We start from the raw sequence: 19,690 nt of genomic DNA on the forward strand, positions 1-19,690 counted from the left end.
AGTTTGGATTTGATATCCCGCCTTTCACTCCCTTTAAGGAGTCTCAAAGGGGCTAACATTCTCCTTTCCCTTCCTCCCCCACAACAAACACTCTGTGAGGTGAGTGGGGCTGAGAGACTTCAAAGAAGTGTGACTGGCCCAAGGTCACCCAGCAGCTGCAGGTGGAGGAGCGGAGACGCGAACCCGGTTCCCCAGATTAGGAGACTACCGCTCTTAACCACTACACCACACTGGCTCTCAGGAGCAAACTCTGGCGAAGTTGGTAGCAAAACACCGGGCAGATGCTTTTTCCCAAGGGAAATGAAGAGGGCAGGGAGAGAGGCTTGGCTGGCTGGCCTCTTCCCAGGGCTTAGAGCTGGAGTCCCCAAACTAAGGCCGGCGGGCCAGATAAGACCCGAGGGATTCGTTTATCCGGCTCGCAGCAACCCCCGCCGCCCGCTGCCACCGCCCGCTCTTACCGGTGCTGCGCTGCGTGGTTGCCTACTTCCAGGTTGGAGGAGCACCGGAAATTGCTTATGCACATGTGCAAGCATTGTGTGCATGCGCAAGCATTATTTCTGGTGCACATCCGGGTCACAGGAGGCCTGTGCACATGTGCACAAGCTATTTCCGGTGCTCCTCCAAACGGGAAGTGTGCCGGAAATAGCATGTGCGCACACATATGGGCACGCGCTCCCCCACCTCTGGCCCGCCGTGTTATCGGTGCTGGAGACACCGCCCCGAGGCGCAGTCAGTTTGCTGACCCCTGGTTTAGAGACCTCAAGCCCCATCGGCTTGACCTTGGATCCATGGATTGAGCAATGACCAATTGATATGTGGACATGAGATGAAAAGCCTTTTTTGTGCAGACTAACAGTCACACCCACTTTGGATGAGCGATTAGGTACTCCACAATAAAAGGGAAAGTGAAACGCTTTGCCAGTACAACCCAAAATCTGGTCCAAGAGAATCTCAATCCTGCAACCTGTGCGAATTACGCACGGTAGATCTGCTTGAATATTTCATCTCCTTTCAATTTATTTACAATCAAACCCTGAAAGTGAAATGGAATCCATTCTGGAAGTCCGCCCGACTTCCAAAACGTTCAAAAACCAAATCATGCCTTCTGATCAGCTGCAGGAAGCTCCTGCAGCCAATCAGAAGCCAAGGAAGCGCCGTCGGACATTCGGGTTCCAAAAGAACATTCGCAAACCGGAACAATCACTTCCAGGTTTGCGGCATTTGGGAGCCAAGGTACGACTGTATTTACCTTCCGCCATTCCTCCAAGGAGCTCAAGGTAGCAAAATAGTTCTCCTGCTCCTCATGTTACCCTCACAACAACCCTGTGAGGTAGGCTAGGTCGAGAGACAGTGAATGGTTACCCAGTGAGCTCCATGGCAGAGTGGGAATTTGAACTCTGGTCTCCCAGGTCCTGGTCTGATGCTGTGACCATTATACCATACTGCCTCTCAAACTTTCCAGGAGCTATATCCGTACTCTGAAGAGCTCATAAAGCCCACAAGGGGAGTGAGCAGCAGATAGGTATACTGGAGAATTCCAACAGAAATGGGAGTGGGCATTGTACGTGTTCGCTTCTTTGCCCCATGTCTGGAACGGAAATCAATCCAGATGCTATGATCATTCTTCACCGTTGCTTTCTGTCCGCAAACGACACGTAATTGATTATGGTTTTATTTCTCCATTCTGTTTCCTTTGCATCAAAATGAACGGCATGGAATAATGTACCAGCAAGCATGTCATTAATTGCATAAGCGATTGCATAATATTCTGCCACAGTGGACGGAGGGACGAATAAGGTTTTTGTCAGAAGCCAAACTGCAGCAGAATGGAAGCGCCGCTCCATGCGATGAACATGGTTTGGAATGGAAATGGATGCCTTCTGATATCCCTTGTGGTGGAGGATTTGCTTTGCAGACAGAAGGACCCTGGTCCAGTCCCCAGTGGCTTTTCTGTGTTAGGGCTAGGAGAGACCCCTGTCTGAAACCCTGGAGAGCTGCTGCCAGTCAGTGTTTGCAATGCTAAGCTAGATGGGCCAATTTTCTACAGTGGTACCTCGGGTTACATACGCTTCAGGTTACATACGCTTCAGGTTACAGACTCCGCTAACCCAGAAATAGTGCTTCAGGTTAAGAACTTTGCTTCAGGATGAGAACAGAAATCATGCTCCGGCTGCACGGCGGCAGCGGGAGGCCCCATTAGCTAAAGTGGAGCTTCAGGTTAAGAACAGTTTCAGGTTAAGTATGGACCTCCGGAACGAATTAAGTACTTAACCTGAGGTACCACTGTATCTTCCTGTTTCCGCCGAAAGAGAAAACCCATTCCTCCATCAATTGCATGTCTCCCCTGAAGCTGCAGGCATTGCTGTTCAGATAAGATTTCCCCCTGCCTGCCTTCTTTCTGGTCTCTTGAGTGATGCTCTCCAACTCCGCTTTCCTTCTCTCTTTTGCCCGCCTCCCGTGCATCTCGACAGCTGCATGTCCCCTTCATCTCCCAGCCTCTATTGCTTCCTTGTTCTCTTCTGATGTCATCCTCCTTCTCTCTGTGTGTGTGTGTGTGTGCATATGTGCCTCTCTCTCTCAGACACAAGTGCGCACCGTTTCAGCTCTTTCCTCTACGGCTGGCTCCCCTTGCTCTGTAAAATTTATTCTGCGAATCCATCTTCTCCCCGCCAGTGAACTGCTCGGCTGTAAATCTGACAGTTAAAGTGGGTCAGCGCGTATGGAGGGAGGCGGCCCAGGGAATAGAGGCAGCGGCAAGACGGAGAACCCGGGCGGTGATTGGCAGGAAGTGGCGCAAGGCAGGAGAACGGTGAAAAGGGAGCTGGAGAGGAGATGATCCTGAAGGGAAGAGGTCAGGGAGATTTCTGGCTTCTCCATTACTCCCCTCCTTATTTTATGAGAAATTAGCTAAATACGATTAAGAAAATCCCAGGGTTCATTGCCCTTTTTGTACAAAGGAACCAGACAGAGGCCACATTCGCAGCAGACAGTTGAAGTGCTATGATACCGCATTAAACAGCCACGGCTTGCCCCAAAGGATTCTGGGAAGTGTAGCTTGTTAAGGTTGTGCAGAGTTGTGCATTCCCCTCACAGAGCCACATTTCCCAGAGTTCCCTGGGATGGAGGGTTGATTGTTGAAAGGATGGGTGCTGAAAAGTTGTAAAACGACATGGGAATTCAAAAGATTTAATTTTGGTTAAATTAATATAATTTAGTTTTGCTTGGTGAATAAAGTGTGTGTAAAATGGCACAGACATCGTGGGAATTGTTGGCAAGTTACTTGGGGTGATATTATTATTATTATTATTACGTGACATTTTCAGAAGGTAAAATTAAAACTATTTGGTTTTCCAAAAGCAGTTTATGTACAAACAAAGACTTACTAAGGTAAATGCTGACCAATCACAAAGAAGTTTGCGAAAATTCAGTTTCGCCTGCTAAAACGACACACCCTAAAAGACTTTTAGAAGACATCTGAAGGCAGCCCTGTTTAGGGAAGCTTTTAATGTTTAACAGACTATTGTGTTTTAATATTTTGTTGGAAGCCGCCCAGAGTGGCTGGGGAAACCTGGCCAGATGGGCGGGGTATAAATAATAATTATTATTATTATTATTATTATTATTATTATTATTATTATTATTATTATTATTAGCCTGTTGCACCAGCAAGCTTCTCTGCACCTGACCACAGGGTTGTTGTGGTGATAAATGGGGGGGGGCACAATGTATACCTTCTGAAGATCTTTGGTAGAATGGTCACCCCATTTTCTCCCCTGCTTCCCCAAATCACTGCAATACTCCCCCCTCTTAGTTTTGCCACCTGAAAATGGATCACCAAAAGACGGTGACCAGTCACTGCCTCACAGCCCAACCTACCTTGCAAGGTTGTTGTGAGGAACAGGGAGAATTCTTCCTGCCACCTTGAGCCCTGTGGGATGGAAAAGCAACAACTAAATAATATTTTGAACCAGCCTTGAGCTTCTTTAGCATTTTACAGAATTATTATTATTTTTTAACTTCCAAAGTTAGCTGTTATCGCCGGGGGTGTTTCAAAACTGCTATTCTGGACCGATGTTAATCAAGGCTTGATACTTCCCAGTTGATAATGTCTGAGAGCACCTAAGGAGAGCGGAGAAGAAGGGATTGTTCCCTCAAAGCCTCCTTTCACCCCTGCGGAGCCCAGGCCTCCATTCCCCATCTGACAACAACCTTCACATCTAGACCTTGAGCCACAGCTAGCCAACTTCCATCTCGCTGCACAAAGCAGAGGGATGGGGGAAAGAAAAAGCCCATTTCCTATTGCCTGTCAACTATCAGCATGGGGCGATAACACACGCTCCGAAGGAAAGGCAGAATAAATTGTGCTCTCCCTGTGACAGTTACATCGGATTCTGGTCTGTAACAAGCAGGGAAGATAAGATATTAACTATCTGAGTGGAGAATATTGTTGGATTTGTTTCCTTCCAGCTCTTGGTGCTGCGAATCTCTTGCCTCTTGGCCTGGCGCTGAAGTTAAGGCCTATAATTTCATAATTTCAGACTTTCGCGAGGGAAGGGGCAGGGAGGTCATTTGTCCTCCTCTCTGTGCATTAAGTGCCAGGAATCCCTCTTTGGCACTGGGTTTGCTTGATCTCCTTGCCTGCTCAAAATCCACCCAGTGAGGCACAACTCACAGCCCCAAAGGCACTGGAGCAGCCTGGTTACAAAACCGTGATGGCTATAATTATTATTTTTAAGTGTGTCTGTAGTTTCTATATTTCTTAAATTCGCACACTCCCTGATCGCCAAAACTACAAACCCTAAAAGTGGTTTACATAGGGTTGCCATATTTCAAAAAGTAAAATTCCTGACACCCACAAAGTTGTTTCGCTTTTTTAAAAGAAAACCACCAGAATTGAGCTTTTTCCCCTGCTGCTTTTTCCATCCGTGTTTTCCCTGACATTTTGCCAGTTCAGGGAAATTCCCCCTTGACACCATGTCAGGACATGTCAGGGATTTTCCTGACGTATGGCACGCCTAGGGGGCTGGACTGGATGACCCTCGGGGTCCCTTCCAGCTACAATTCTGTGGTTCTGTGAAATCACATCAACATTCTAGATACCTGGGTTGGCTTGTCGAAACAAAAATGTTTTTAGCAGGTGCCGGAAAGAGTACAGTGAAGGCGCCTGTTTGATCTCAATAGGCAGGGAGTTCTGAAGTTTATTTGCTGCCACACTAAAGTATTCAGTTCTTTGAAATGCAGCATGGGTATTTTGTGGCCCCTGTATCAATGCCAGTTCTACAGAACACAGAGGTCGAGTGGGCGGATCTGGGGCAAGGCAATCTCATTGGTAAACTCTTCATCCTGGAGAAGAGTGACTAGTGGGGTGCCACAGGGTTCTGTCTTGGGCCCGGTCTTATTCAACATCTTTATCAACGACTTGGATGATGGACTCAAGGGCATCCTGATCAAATTTGCAGATGACACCAAACTGGGAGGGGTGGCTAACACCCCAGAGGACAGAATGACACTTCAAAACGACCTTGACAGATTAGAGAACTGGGCCAAAACAAACAAGATGAATTTTAACAGGGAGAAATGTAAAGTATTGCACTTGGGCAAAAAAAATGAGAGGCACAAATACAAAATGGGTGACACCTGGCTTGAGAGCAGTACATGTGAAAAGGATCTAGGAGTCTTGGTTGACCACAAACTTGACATGAGCCAACAGTGTGACGCAGCAGCTAAAAAAGCCAATGCAATTCTGGGCTGCATCAATAGGAGTATAGCATCTAGATCAAGGGAAGTAATAGTGCCACTGTATTCTGCTCTGGTCAGACCTCACCTGGAGTACTGTGTCCAGTTCTGGGCACCACAGTTCAAGAAGGACACTGACAAACTGGAACGTGTCCAGAGGAGGGCAACCAAAATGGTCAAAGGCCTGGAAACGATGCCTTATGAGGAACGGCTAAGGGAGCTGGGCATGTTTAGCCTGGAGAAGAGGAGGTTAAGGGGTGATATGATAGCCATGTTCAAATATATAAAAGGATGTCACATAGAGGAGGGAGAAAGGTTGTTTTCTGCTGCTCCAGAGAAGCGGACACGGAGCAATGGATCCAAACTACAAGAAAGAAGATTCCACCTAAACATTAGGAAGAACTTCCTGACAGTAAGAGCTGTTCGACAGTGGAATTTGCTGCCAAGGAGTGTGGTGGAGTCTCCATCTTTGGAGGTCTTTAAGCAGAGGCTTGACAACCATATGTCAGGAGTGCTCTGATGGTGTTTCCTGCTTGGCAGGGGGTTGGACTCGATGGCCCTTGTGGTCTCTTCCAACTCTATAATTCTATGATTCTATGAACTGGTCTGTTTGCTCATTGCTTTATATACAGTAACGCCTTGAACTGGGCTCTGTAGCATATCAGCAATCAGTGCAGATCTGCTGAGAAGGCCTCACGGCCGTCAGCAATTATGCTGCAGCATTCTGCACTAACCACAGCTTCCAGATCAAGCGCAAGGGAAGCCCCACAAATAGCGCATTGCAGTAGTCCAGTCTTAAAATGTCGAATGCATAATGTACTGTGGCCAAGCTTTAAATCATGGGTAGGCAAACTAAGGCCTAGGGGCCAGATCCGGCCCAATCACCGCCTAAATCCGGCCCGCAGACGGTCCAGGAGTCAGCGTGTTTTTACATGAGTAGAATGTGTCCTTTTATTTAAAATGCATCTCTGGGTTATTTGTGGGGCATAGGAATTCGTTCATCCCCCCCCAAAAAAAATATATAGTCCGGCCCCCCACAAGGTCTGAGAGACAGTGGACTGGCCCCCTGCTGAAAAAATTAGCTGACCGCTGCTTTAAATGCTTTGTGCAATTCAGTGCCTTCCTTGGAAGAAACCCATTGAATTATATTTCTCTGGAATGAGGGGTGAGGGGACTGTCATCTTCCAGAAACTGTAAATGGTGGTGACCCAGAAATATCTGGACTCAGAGCTTGTCCTATGCATCATCTTCTAATCCATGCAAGGTCGGTCAGTCGTCTTTTTATTCCCATATCACAGATTGGGGAAACTGAGGCCCTGAGAACTGCACCTTGCCTAAGGAGCTTGACATTTGAACCCGGGACTTTCTTATTAATTCCACTCAGCCTATTAGCCATCAAGCCACCTTCCATCTGTGTCCTCCTTTTGCCAGCCTCCGGCTTGGCTACTTTGATCTAAAACACAGAACTCGTTGAAATTCTCTTGTAAATCTACAGAGCTGTGCAGAAATATCCTCTAGTTCAGATTTCAGCTTGAAATATTGGGGGAAACTGAAAAGAACAGGGAAGCGGGAGGGAGGTTGTTGGAAACCTTCCAGCTAGTCCATGTTTACGGGATCCCAAAGGTCTAAGTTGTTTTTAAATGGCTGCTTCCAATAAGGGTTGTTTTCAAGCCGCTTTTATTTGGGGAGGAGGGGGACCAAAGCACGCCTGCACCCAGTCCAGCAGCTGCAAAGAGGCCTGCTCTGGCTCCTTGAATATGCACGAGGATTTTAATGGATGAAGCCGGGTGATGTAAAATTACGTCCCTGTGCAGCTGGGAGGATTGGAAGGAGCATCTGAGGGCCTGACAAACTTCAGAACATCCTCCAACCAGGGCTGACAACATTATTAAATCTCTGACATTTTCAAAAAGCAAAACCAGAAACTTTAGAACGAAAACTCTACCCATTAAGCTACTCTCAAAGTGAAGTGGACTAAAAAGCCGTTTTGGCATAATTCGATCTTAAATATTTCATTTTTCTATAGCAGCCACAAAGAATTATAATAGCACTGTCAATTGGTGATTAATGGTCCTGCGGTTGATTAATCATCTGTTTAACTGATTAATTGATTAATCAATCAAATTGAAATAAATCAGCACGCAATCAAAATATCAGCATGGGGAAACGTGAGTAGGGGTGGACTTAGAGGAAGGCAACTCAGGGGAGACGGGGGGGGGGTGGACCAGGCTTGGGGAAATGCCAGGCTCAGAGGGCACCTACCTCCCAGCATGGTGGAGCTGTTAGGCTAGAACCTGTGAGACCTGGGTTCAAATCCCTACCTCACTGGGCAATCTTGGGACAGGCATTCTCTCTCCTGCCACACAGGATTGCCGTGAGGGGAAAAAACGAGGGAAATTGTTTGGGCAAACCTCAGTGCATTTGAGCAAACCTCAAGGCTGGCAGAAGTAGAAAAATATTTAAAGAGTGGGGACTCAAACAGCCCAATGAGGGCTGAGCGTGCTCAGTGGCCACAGAATTCTGAACATGTGTTGGTGGGTGAGTGGGAGAATGGGAAATTAAAGGGGAGGTGGAAGGGAATGGAGTATCTTGAAAAAGGGCATAGCTAGCTGGCTGGCTGGCTGGCTGGAAAACTGACCAGAAGCACTCCCCACTGCAACTTTTTGTGGTGGGTGCTTACACCTTGGATGAAATTTTTTAAGAAGCTTTGAAGGGAGGGAGGGATGAAGGGAGGGAGGGAGAGAGATTGAGGTGATGCTACTTAGATGTTCAGGGAGGGTGATCAAAGCATAAGAGGCAGCCGGGGAGTTGGTTATGAGGCCAAGAGGACTTTGGGTCTACAGAGAAGTAGGAGGATTCAGACTCACAAGTTCAGAAGCCAGCCTCGGCTAGGATCTTTGTCTCTCAGTCCTGGGTTCCCTGGGATTAAATCCATCCTACCCTGTAAATTTCCTTGCAATCAAAGGGTATTTTAGCTTACAATGGAACATTCACAGAATCCCCTGGTGTCTGGAGCCAATTCATTTGGAGCCGTTCCGAGCTTGTTCTCCTTATTAATACCCCTTGAGCAATTTTCTAAGGACCGGCCTCCATATCCTACATTAAAAAGAGTTCCTTCCTCTTTGATTTATGGATATTAAGCCATGCCAGGAGGCAAAAGGCATGGCACTCCTGCATAATACATTTGCTACAAAATTGATTTCCCTTTTTATTCCTCCTTTCACTGCAGTTCTGCCTCCTCTCTCCCTCATTCACACTTGGGCCACGATCCAAGGCACTTCCAAGCCTGTTGGTTTCAGCAAGCTTACGCCCACTTAATTCTCAGCTGGAACATGACCTTTCTTGTGCAGAAAGTGGATGGAGTCATGTTTTTCCCCCTTCTCCCTCCCTCCCTCTTGTTTGTTTGTTTGTTTCCTTGATATCCCACCATTTTCTCCAAGGAGTTTGAGGTTCTGTACATGGTTCTCTTCTTCCTCGTTTAATCCGCATAACAACCCTGTGAGGTAGCTTAGGCTGAGAGGCAATGGCTGGCTTGCAAGGTCATGTTGGCTTCATGGCCAAGTGAGGATTTGAATCCTGGTCACTCCCAAGTCCTCGTCCGACACTCCAAACAATACACCACACCAGCCGTCATTGAATACTAGAACCAGGGGCCATTGACTGAAGCCGAATGAAGGGAAATTCAAGACAGATGAAAGGAAGGACGTCTTCATAGAGTGCTGAGTTAAACTATGGAATCTGGTCCTAGAAGATGTAGTCATGGCCTACAACTTGGATGGCTTTAGAAGGGGGTTTAGACACATTGATGATCAGGCTATCAGTCACTGCAAGCCATGATGGCTATGCACTACCTCTGCTGTGTACAGCAGTCTGCCTCTGAATACTGATTGCTTCCGGTACAAGTAGGAGAGCATTGTATCTTTCATGAGATGTTTGTGGGGCTTCCCAGAGGCATCAGGTTAGCCACTGGGAGAACAGGGGGCTGGACTAGATAGGCCATTGGCCTGATCTAGCTACAGGCTCTTCTTACATTCTTCTTCAGTACTTCTTCACACAGCACATAGTTCACCGGATGTGAGTGCTGCTGCGGTCTATACCACTGAGCCTCTTGGGCTTGCCCATCAGTAGGTCAGCGGTTCGAATCCCCGCAATGGGGTGAGCTCCCATTGCTCTGTCCCAGCTCCTGCCTACCTAGCAGTTCTAAAGCATGCCAGTGCAAGTAGATAAATAGGTACCACTGTGGTGCGAAGATAAATGGTGTTTTTGTGTGCTCTGGTTTCTGTTGTGCCAGAAGCGGTTTAGGTTTTTGCAGGGGGTTGGACTAGATGGCCCTTGGGGTCCCTTCCAACTATGATTATATGTTGTCAGGGAGGATAATGCTATCAATGGCTATTAGCCATGATGGCGATGTTCTGCTTCCATGCTCTTTAATGCTTCTGAAGGCCATCTGCTGGGAAGTACAAGGGTGGGGAGAGCTGCTCTTGTGCTCTGGTCCTGTTTGCAGGTTTTCCAAAAGAGGCACCTGGTTGGCCACTGTGAGAACAGGATGCTGGACTAAATGGGCCACTGGCCTGGTACAGAAGGCACGTCTTCTGTTCTTTGGTTTGATGCAATGGCGCTCTTTGTTGTTGTTGTTTAGTCATTTAGTCGTGTCCAACTCTTCGTGACCCCCTGGAGCAGAGCACGCCAGGCACTCCTGTCTTCCACTGCCTCCCACAGTTTGGTCAAACTCATGTTAGTTGCTTCGAGAACACTATCCAACCATCTCACCCTCTGTCATTCCCTTCTCTTTGTGCCCTCCATCTTTCCCAACATCAGGGTCTTTTCCAGGGAGTCTTCTCTTCTCATGAGGTGGCCAAAGTATTGGAGACTCAGCTTCTCGATCTGTCCTTCCAGTGAGCACTCAGGGCTGATTTCCTTCAGAATGGAGAGGTTTGATCTTCTTGCAGTCCATGGGACTCTCAAGAGTCTCCTCCAGCACCATAATTCAAAAGCATCAATTCTTCGGCGATCAGCCTTCTTTCTGGTCCAGCTCTCACTTCCATACATCACTACTGGGAAAACCATAGCTTTAACTATACGGACCTTTGTTGGCAAGGTGATGTCTCTATTATTATTATTATTATTATTATTATTATTATTATTATTATTATTATTTAAAAAATGGTGTTCTTAGTCGGTTCTTATTTCCACCTTCTTTCTATATCCAGATCTATTTCTAGGTTTCCTCTTTCCGTTAGACAACCCACAGAGAATTAGACATATTAAGTGGAGATTCTTATCCCAGTCGGCATTGAATTTGAGCTTGTTTTTATATACATTTTTATAGTTGATGCTTTTATTGATGTGTTCAATGTGCTTCATTGTTAACGGCTTCAGGATGTTTCCTGGGAAGTGATTCATAAATGAAAGAAATGAGACTACAGTCGTACCTTGGAAGTCATACGGAATCTGTTCCAGAAGTCCATTTGACTTCCAAAACCAAGCACAGCTTCTGATTGGCTGCAGCGAGCTCCTGCAGCCAGTCAGAAGCTGCAGAAGCCACACCGAATGTTCAGCTTCCGAAAATCGTTCAAAAACCAGAACACTCACTTCCGGGTTTCGATCGTTAAGGAGCTGATTTGTTCGGGAGCCAAGGCGTTCGGGATCCAAGGTACGACTGTACCACATACTCTTCAACATTTCTCCAGTGAAAATAGGGATGTTCTTCTGCATACCTACATTGGTCACCTCTAGCCAATTACAACCTATCCTCCGAACCTACCTCGCAGGATTGTTGTAAAAAAAAAAGTGAGGGAAGGGATTAACTTAGTGGGACTTACCTCCAAGTAAAAATGCTTAGGATTGCAGCGTAAGGCTGCACAGCATTCACCCAGTTACCTGGGAGTAAGCTCCATGGAATACAGTGGGATTTACTTCTGAGTAGGCAGTATAAGGCTCCATTTACAATAAAGGAATAAACATTCCCCGCATTTCCAAAAAAAATGGCTGACTGCTGAAGCATTGCAATGAAAGAATTTGAAGTCAATTGGTAACATTTTCCTCCAAAATTATAGGATGGGCTTTGTATGCCAGTATATGCCATTTCCTTCATTTGATGCAGGTATTTTATTTTCAGTGTGAACAGGACTCTGTTTTTGCACCCACCAACAGAGTACATAACAAGAGCAAAGGCTCCCGTTTCCAAAAAGGACAGGGGGAATTCCTGATCTCCTCAGCACTTTTAATTCTTCTCCAAGACATGGAGGGTAGGAAACAGAGAAACCTGGGGCATTCCGGGATCAAATCAGAAACCGGGGTGGCTTTTGTAATTCCTGGCTTGTCCCTGGAAAATCAGGACACTTGAAGAGTGTCTCTTAGCCATGATAGCTATATTTTACCTGCATTGTTGGAGATGGTATGGTTCCAAATACCAGTTGCCAGAAATACCAAGTGGGTTGAGTGCTGTTGTGCTTATGTTCTGCTGGAGGGCTTCCCAGAAGGGGCATCTCTAAGAGATGGGCTGGATGAAGCTTTGGCCTGATCCAGAAGCCAGGGTCTTCTTACGTTCTCAACACCTCATGTGACCAAGATGTCGGTGGACTACGAGTCCCATCATCCACAGCCAGCTTAGCCAAATGGTCAAGGATGATGGGAGTTGTAGTCCACCCACATCTGGGGACCCCAGACTGAAGAACAGTGATTTGGATGGGATCAACAATAGCCATCATGCCTAGTAGCCACTGACAGCCTCCTCTGCCATGGTCTGGTCCCTCTTCAAAGTCAGCTAATGAGTGGCCGTCAACACTTCAAGTAGCAGAGAGTTCCAGAGGTTCCAGAGGTTAAGCAATGTTGTGAAGCAAATGCTCCCTTTTCTCCGTCTTGAATCCTCTGGCCATCAGCTTTGTTGAATGGCACCATTACCTGTGTTTGCACTGTGTGTTCTGAGTGTCAGCTGCGTCAATCAAATATACAAAAGCCGGTGGGTCGGTTCCATCTCTTTGTTCACAAACAAATCCAAGGCAGGGCTATTAAGAAAGAGGCGAAGTCAGTTCCAATCACACACTCCCCTTTGACTTCTATGGCACAAAAGAGGCACGAGGGCAAATCTCTTCGTGGTAGCCCCCTTTCTGTCAGAACTGAATGGTACTTAGTGCCCTCTGAGCAACATGCCATAAGTGTCACTCAAGAGGGTGCATTCCCTACAGTAGCACCCGTCGAGATCCATCAGGATTGCGTGTGGGGACCAGGTTCCTCGCAGTCACATCCTGTCAGGGTTGGTGTCAGTCAGATCTCCAGGAGGGTGAGGAGATTTTTCACAGCAGCGATCTGTCCCCGTCAGTCAGAATTCCAGGACCACACACCTGCTCTCCTGTAATGGCCGTGTCAGTTTAAGTCACCAGTCACTGTCAGAATTCATGCAGCTGCCTCAGTTTCTCTCGCTTCAGCTCTGTTTCTTTGAGGGCTGGGTTCCTCAGTGGTTGAGAAACTGATCCTCCTAGCCTGAGGGCGAAATAAAACCACATTAGCTCCACTGCTGCCCCAGGATCCCACCGGTTTGAGCTGTTTGGTTCAGCTTAAGCGATCAGCCTCGTATCGCAGCCTCTTTGGGTTCCAGGGTGTCTGTGCCATTCCGTGACAGATTAGATTTAGCCTGCCTCGGGTGGGGGAGTTTTTGGCTCTCGGGGAGACTACCACTCATTTTCGCTGGTAATAAAGGAAATTAAAAGAGATGCCTTGGAGCCTATAATTTATCAGGTTCGTTGAGGGGAAAAACAGAGCTTGCCCTTTCCAAATTTACTTTGGCCGCTGTTGTTTTGACACTTGCATGGTGTGCGGAAAAATCAGTCGAGCCCAACAAGCCACGCGGAAGGCTCCAGAAAAGAAAGAAGCCTCTTTCGGGATTAGAGGCCTGATTTATGCGCTGTGCATGACTGCAAGTGTGTGTAGTGTTGCCAGACCTCCAGGTCTGACCTGAAGTCTCCGGGTCTGCCTGACCCTCTCCAGGCAGCAGGCGGCGGGTTTGAATCTCCAGGTGGGAGAGAGTGCCCTTAAAATATAGATATTAAGAAGATTGGGGGTGCAGCTTGCAAACTTCAGCCTGTAGGAGCTGGCAACAAAGTATAGCATGTGGGATCTGCCCTCCCTTGATCCCCTCTCCCAATTGACTTCCATCTCCAGGGCTTGCCCTGTGATACCCTCTCCCAATTGACCTCCATCTCCAGGGCTTGACCTGTGATACCCTTTCCCAATTGACTTCCATCTCCAGGGCTTGCCCTGTGATACCCTCTCCCAATTGACTTCCATCTCCAGGGCTTGCCTTGTGATACCCTCTCCCAATTGACCTCCATCTCCAGGGCTTGCCCTGTGATACCCTTTCCCAATTGACTTCCGTCTCCAGGGCTTGCCTTGTGATACCCTCTCCCAATTGACCTCCATCTCCAGGGCTTGACCTGTGATCCCCTTTCCCAATTGTCTTCCATCTCCAGGGCTTGCCTTGTGATACCCTTTCCCAATTGACTTCCATCTCCAGGGCTTGCCCTGTGATACCCTTTCCCAGTTGACTTCCATCTCCAGGGCTTGCCTTGTGATACCCTCTCCCAATTGACCTCCATCTCCAGGGCTTGACCTGTGATCCCCTTTCCCAATTGACTTCCATTTCCAGGGCTTGCCCTGTGATCCCCTTTCCCAATTGTCTTCCATCTCCAGGGCTTGACCTGTGATACCCTCTCCCAATTGTCTTCCATCTCCAGGGCTTGCCCCGCGATACAACCAGGGGTCGCCCTCAGGTCTCAGGTTTAGAATGCTCCTGACCTGGCAACCCTAATTCTATCTATCTATGTTTGCCGCAGTACATGCCATACTTTAACTGAGGCTCACAACATGGCACAGAGGCTCTGAGCATTGTCAATCTCTATTCTCTGAAATGGGTATTGCAAAGAACTAGCAAAGAGTTTTTAAAGATTACAGAGGAGTTGTAAATAGTTTATAAAAGATGTATAAAAAAAAATGCACACATAACAATCACAATACAACAGTTCAACAAACAGAGCTTTTCATTACAAAGCAAAATACTTGATTTTAAAAAATCATATCACAGACGCTTCCAACGTAATAATCTTCTGCATTGTCTTATAACTTTTTCAGAGGTGCATACATTATATAATCAAGCTCTTTGTTTGATATAATTAACTACAGGTTCCCAGCCAATCAGTGCTTCCTAATCATCACTGTTAGTTTTATTATCTGAAGTGGATATTTCGTGATGCCCACAGAAGTTTCTTAGATTCCAAATGCACCCCTGGAAATGCACCCCAGTCCTAGAGTGAGATGCTAGTGACTTCTCTCTGGCACACGTCTAAGGCATGTTCCAGCATGTTTGCAAACATGCATCCCTAGTCACAGTTGCTGTAGGCATGAGGTTAAACCCAGTGGAGACTGCTGCCCCCTGGGACAGGTGGGCAGAAGGCAGTGAGACCCACAGTAGGAGGAGCCCAAATCAATGACAGGCAGAGCTAACGAATGATGGATTTGTCTCCATCCTCCTCCTCCTGGCTGAACCCTACAAAGGCAACACTGAGAGTGAGGAGGAGGAGGAGTAAAATGATTGGCAGGGACTGGATGTTAGTGTGAGAAAGCAGCATAGTGCGTGCTTAAGTGTCAGACTAGGATCTGGGAGACCAGAGTTCGAATTCTCACTCAGCTATAAAGCTCATGCCTTGGGCCAGTCCCAGCCTCTTAGCCTAACCTCACAGGTTTGCTGTTAGGAGAAGCATGTATGCCACCTTCAACTCCTTGGAGAAGAATCAATGCAAGGAAGGAAGGAAGGAAGGAAGGAAGGAAGGAAGGAAGGTGGGTGGGGTCCACTGGTTGAGGCCAGACTTGGCTAAGAGAGCAGCCTCTACTGGCTAAACCAGATTAGGACAGCTGGTAGGTTGTCACTCAGTTAAGGAACTCTTTGTTATCAGGTTATTTGCCTTCTCTAGGAAAATTACATATCAGAACCAAAACAGCTTCAACATATACAAAAGTGTGTGTCTTAACACATAGCTATACTAAATAATATGTGTATTGCAGTGGGTTGGGTGACTCTTCCAACTCTACATTCTGTGATTTCATGTGTACTTTCAATTGGCCCTTGTTGATAAATCAACAAAAGTTTCAGCTGACTGGTCTATTACTTAAATGAATTAAAGCTTTCTGTTCCAGGAACAAATATATTACTGTAGATGGTACAGTGGATATAGACATGTTCAGTTTTCAGGCTGAATCTACCAGAGTCAGAATGTGTGACTATCCGCTTATTTTTGTCCTGTTGTTGCTTCTTCTTCCACCTTTCTGAATGAGTCACAGGCACATGAGCCCACTCAGTGAGGAATGGACAGGTGAATGAGATCACCAAAAAAATCGTGTGATTTTTGCATACCACAGGGATATATTTTTACATGAGCTTACAGTATATAAACGAATAAATGACTTAACATCATCGTCAAGGGCTTGAAACAGCTGAACCTCATCTCTACGGAGGGTTGCTAGACCTCTAGGGCTGACCTGAAGTCTCCAGGTTTGGCTGCCTCCAGGTGGGCAAGAGTGCCTAATAATAATAATAATAATAATAATAATAATAATAATAATAACTATGCATGCAGCTTCCAAGCTCCATCCCAGTATGAACCAGCTGCAAATTATTGCAGACTCTGGGGTGGGAGAAATCTGATCTCCTCCACTCCCTCCTCCCCTCTCCCAATTAACTTCCATCTCCAAGGATGAGTCATGCTTAATGACATCACCTGGGGTCCGCCCCTTGTGACATCACCGGGGGCACCCTGAGGTCTCAACTTTGGGCCCTGAAATCTCAGGGTCTGTGGTGCTCCTGACCTGGCAACCCTAAGCCTCACAACTTTGTGGGAGGCAGTTTTTTCACTTGCCACAGGGAGGATAAAGCAGCCAGAGGACCAGTAGTGATTTGGAAGGAAGAGGTTCTGAGAAAGTGAAGGATTGCTTCAGTGGAAAGCCACAGGGAACACTTTCTGGGCTACAACCCATTGCTGAGCCAGGAAAGTGCACATCTTCCAGGGAAAGGTATTGAGGGAAGAGGAAAGGGAGAAAGAGCTCCATGGAGGGAGCCACGACCTCTCTGAAGGGCAGGTGAGGTTCAGGAGCTCTGAGACCCCTCATAAGTTGGCTGCTGTCATCAGGGGAGAATGCAGTAAGACTCTACAAGTGAAGGCAATTGAAAGCAAGGGCAAGTGAGGGACATTTAAGTGAAAGTGGTATGTGCTGAAAAATTGCCCCCAAGTGGGGGTGCTTTTGATGCTTCCAGAAATGTCCTCAAAAGCAATTTAACACAGCCCTGGAATATATAGGTAAAGGTAAAGGGACCCCTGACCATTAGGTCCAGTCGTGACCGACTCTGGGGTTGCGGCGCTCATCTCGCTTTACTGGCCGAGGGAGCCGGGTCATGTGGCCAGCTTCCGGGTCATGCGGCCAGCATGACTAAGCCGCTTCTGGCGAAATCAGAGCAGCGCACAGAAACGCTGTTTACCTTCCCGCTGGAGCGGTACCTATTTATCTACTTGCACTTGACGTGCTTTCAAACTGCTAGGTTGGCAGGAGCAGGGACCGAGCAACGGGAGCTCACCCCGTCGCGGGGATTCGAACCGCCGACCTTCTGATCAGCAAGTCCTAGGCTCTGGAATATATATTCTGCAACAAAATACTTTTTGAAAAAATAAAGGGGAGGGCTAAATAGAGTAGTCAATCGCCTTGATTATTTGTGGGAATGGAAAAAGCTCTCTCACATAGACATATGTGCCTACGTCTGCCACTTCAATCACCCTTAACAGCAGGGCCCAAGGCCAGCTTGGATGTCCACCCACACTTACTGGACTCGTGCCGCACAATATCCCATCACTTACTTGCAGCCATGAGACTCCGGAAGCTGGAGGAGCCTGGGAATAATCAGGTGGGGGAGTATACGCACACATATCTGAGCTACTTTGGGTAAAAAATGAATGAATCTCAGTGGTGGCGCAAGAGCTATTGTTCGCCCCTCTTTTAGTTGTGATCGCATTTGTTTTGCTGTAGAAAGTAAGGAAGCCTATTTATAGCATGAAAGCATTTGAAGTGCGGGTGGTGACTCCACCTCAACAGTGTTAACGTGGCTGAATCGCTCTGCTCATACCTGGAGGGAAGGAGAGTTGAAGGCTGCTAGGTGCTGTTCTCTGCAAAGAAATGGCCCTTAGCTCTCTGCAGTCTGGTCTGGCCAGTTCCAACCCGCAGACCAGTTTGGGAAGGGGCCGCCGGAGGTCTACAGGTTTGGTGGGTCTGCACCTACCCAGCCAGTCTTGCTGAGTCCTCCTGTCAACCTCCAGGGATGAGAAAACACTGCCGATAATCCCATCTATTTCCAATGTTCAGGTGCTGGCGTTGCGTTGCTTGTGCAGCCATAAAACAGAAGCACTCACTGCTAGGGTTGCCAAACCTCCACAGCTAAGCTGAGGTCTCCAAGTTTGCTTGACCCTCTCCAAGTGACAAGGGGAGGGCTTGCATTTTCAGATGAGTGAGAGTGTCTTTAACTTAAAATATATGTATTAAAAAGACTGTGCATGTAGCCGGCAGAACCCAACGGCAAATTATTGCAAACTATTGGCATAGTTAAACTCTCTCCTGTAAGGAGCAGTGCTGGCCACTAACCTGAGTGGCTTTAGGAAAGGATTGGACAAATTCATGTATGATAAGGCTACAAGCCAAGATGGCTTTGCTCTCAGGCCCTATTTTCCAGGGACAGTCCCAAATTTACAGAAACTGTCCCAGTTTCAGATTTGATCCCAGAATGTCCTGTTTTTTCTTAGGACGCCCCTATAAATGTTGGTGGGTATGGTAAAAAGGTAAAGGTAAAGGGACCCCTCACCATTAGGTCCAGTCGTGATCGATTCTGGGGTTGTGGCACTCATCTCGCTTTATTGGCTGAGGGAGCCGGCGTACAGCTTCCGGGTCATGTGGCCAGCATGACTAAGCCGCTTCTGGCAAACCAGAGCAGCGCATGGAAACGCTGTTTACCTTCCTGCCAGAGCGGTACCTATTTATCTACTTGCACTTTGACGTGCTTTCGAACTGCTAGGTTGGCAGGAGCAGGGACCGAGGAACGGGAGCTCACCCCATTGCGGGGATTTGAACCTCCAACCTTCTGATCGGCAAGTCCTAGGCTCTGTGGTTTAACCCACAGCGCCACCCGCGTCCCTTGTGGGTATGGTAGGACGTCTCTATTTTCGTTGGAGGGTATGGTGTTTTGTATCCCCCAAGCCACTGGGTGGGGTTATCTGGAGGTTTGGAGTACGTTGTCAGTAGTACGCTGATGACACTCAGCTCTATTTCTCCTTTACATCTGCAGGATGATAATAAATAATAATAATAATAATAATAATAATAATAATAATAATAATAACGATGATGATGAAATAGGATGCCCCTGTTTTCCTTGGAGAAACGCTGGAGGGCGTGCGCTCAGCCAATGCAATTGCAAGCAGCAATGTTCCCAAATACCATTTCCTGGAAACGGCTGGAGGGGAGAGTGATATTGTGCTTGGATCCTGCTTGCCAGTTTCCCACCTGCTTGGCCACTGTGAGACCAGGATGCTGCTGGACTGGCTGGGCCACTGAGCTGATCTAACAGGTTTTTCTTCGGTTCTTAGGTTTCAGAAACCAGGGGGGATGCCCTGGTTCAGTCCTTGGCATCTGCAGGTAGGGCTGGCAATGTCCCTGCTTGAAGCCCTAGAACTCTGCTGCCAGTCTGTGTGGAAAACACTGCGCTAGATGGGCTGACTCAGTCCAAGGCAGATCCCTGCCTTCCCTCCTACATGCTCTTAAGTGAGTCATGGAGGCTTTTCTGTTGCAAGAGATCTGGAATCTCAGCAATAATGAGAACTGAGCGTGCCTTTTTGTAAAGTTAATTCTAGGTTTTTCCCCCCTACCC

At 47.3% G+C, this 19,690-nt stretch overlaps 1 protein-coding gene across 7 annotated transcripts in view; it reads left to right on the plus strand.

Moving 5' to 3' along the window:
• Nucleotides 1-19,690, plus strand: part of ELFN1 (extracellular leucine rich repeat and fibronectin type III domain containing 1) — a 269,308-nt gene that overhangs the window by 204,933 nt on the left and 44,685 nt on the right. Inside the window, exon 1 of one of the 7 annotated variants that reach the window (XM_083585664.1) lies at nucleotides 2,648-2,851. The exons of the other annotated variants lie outside the window; for them this stretch is intronic. The gene's annotated coding sequence lies outside the window, so the exon portion shown is untranslated. Of the gene's footprint in view, nucleotides 1-2,647; nucleotides 2,852-19,690 lie in introns of those variants that run through there. 7 annotated transcript variants of the gene reach the window in all.

Source organism: Podarcis filfolensis (assembly GCF_964270895.1).
Source record: "Podarcis filfolensis genome assembly, chromosome: 14".
Classification (NCBI taxonomy): domain Eukaryota; kingdom Metazoa; phylum Chordata; class Lepidosauria; order Squamata; family Lacertidae; genus Podarcis; species Podarcis filfolensis.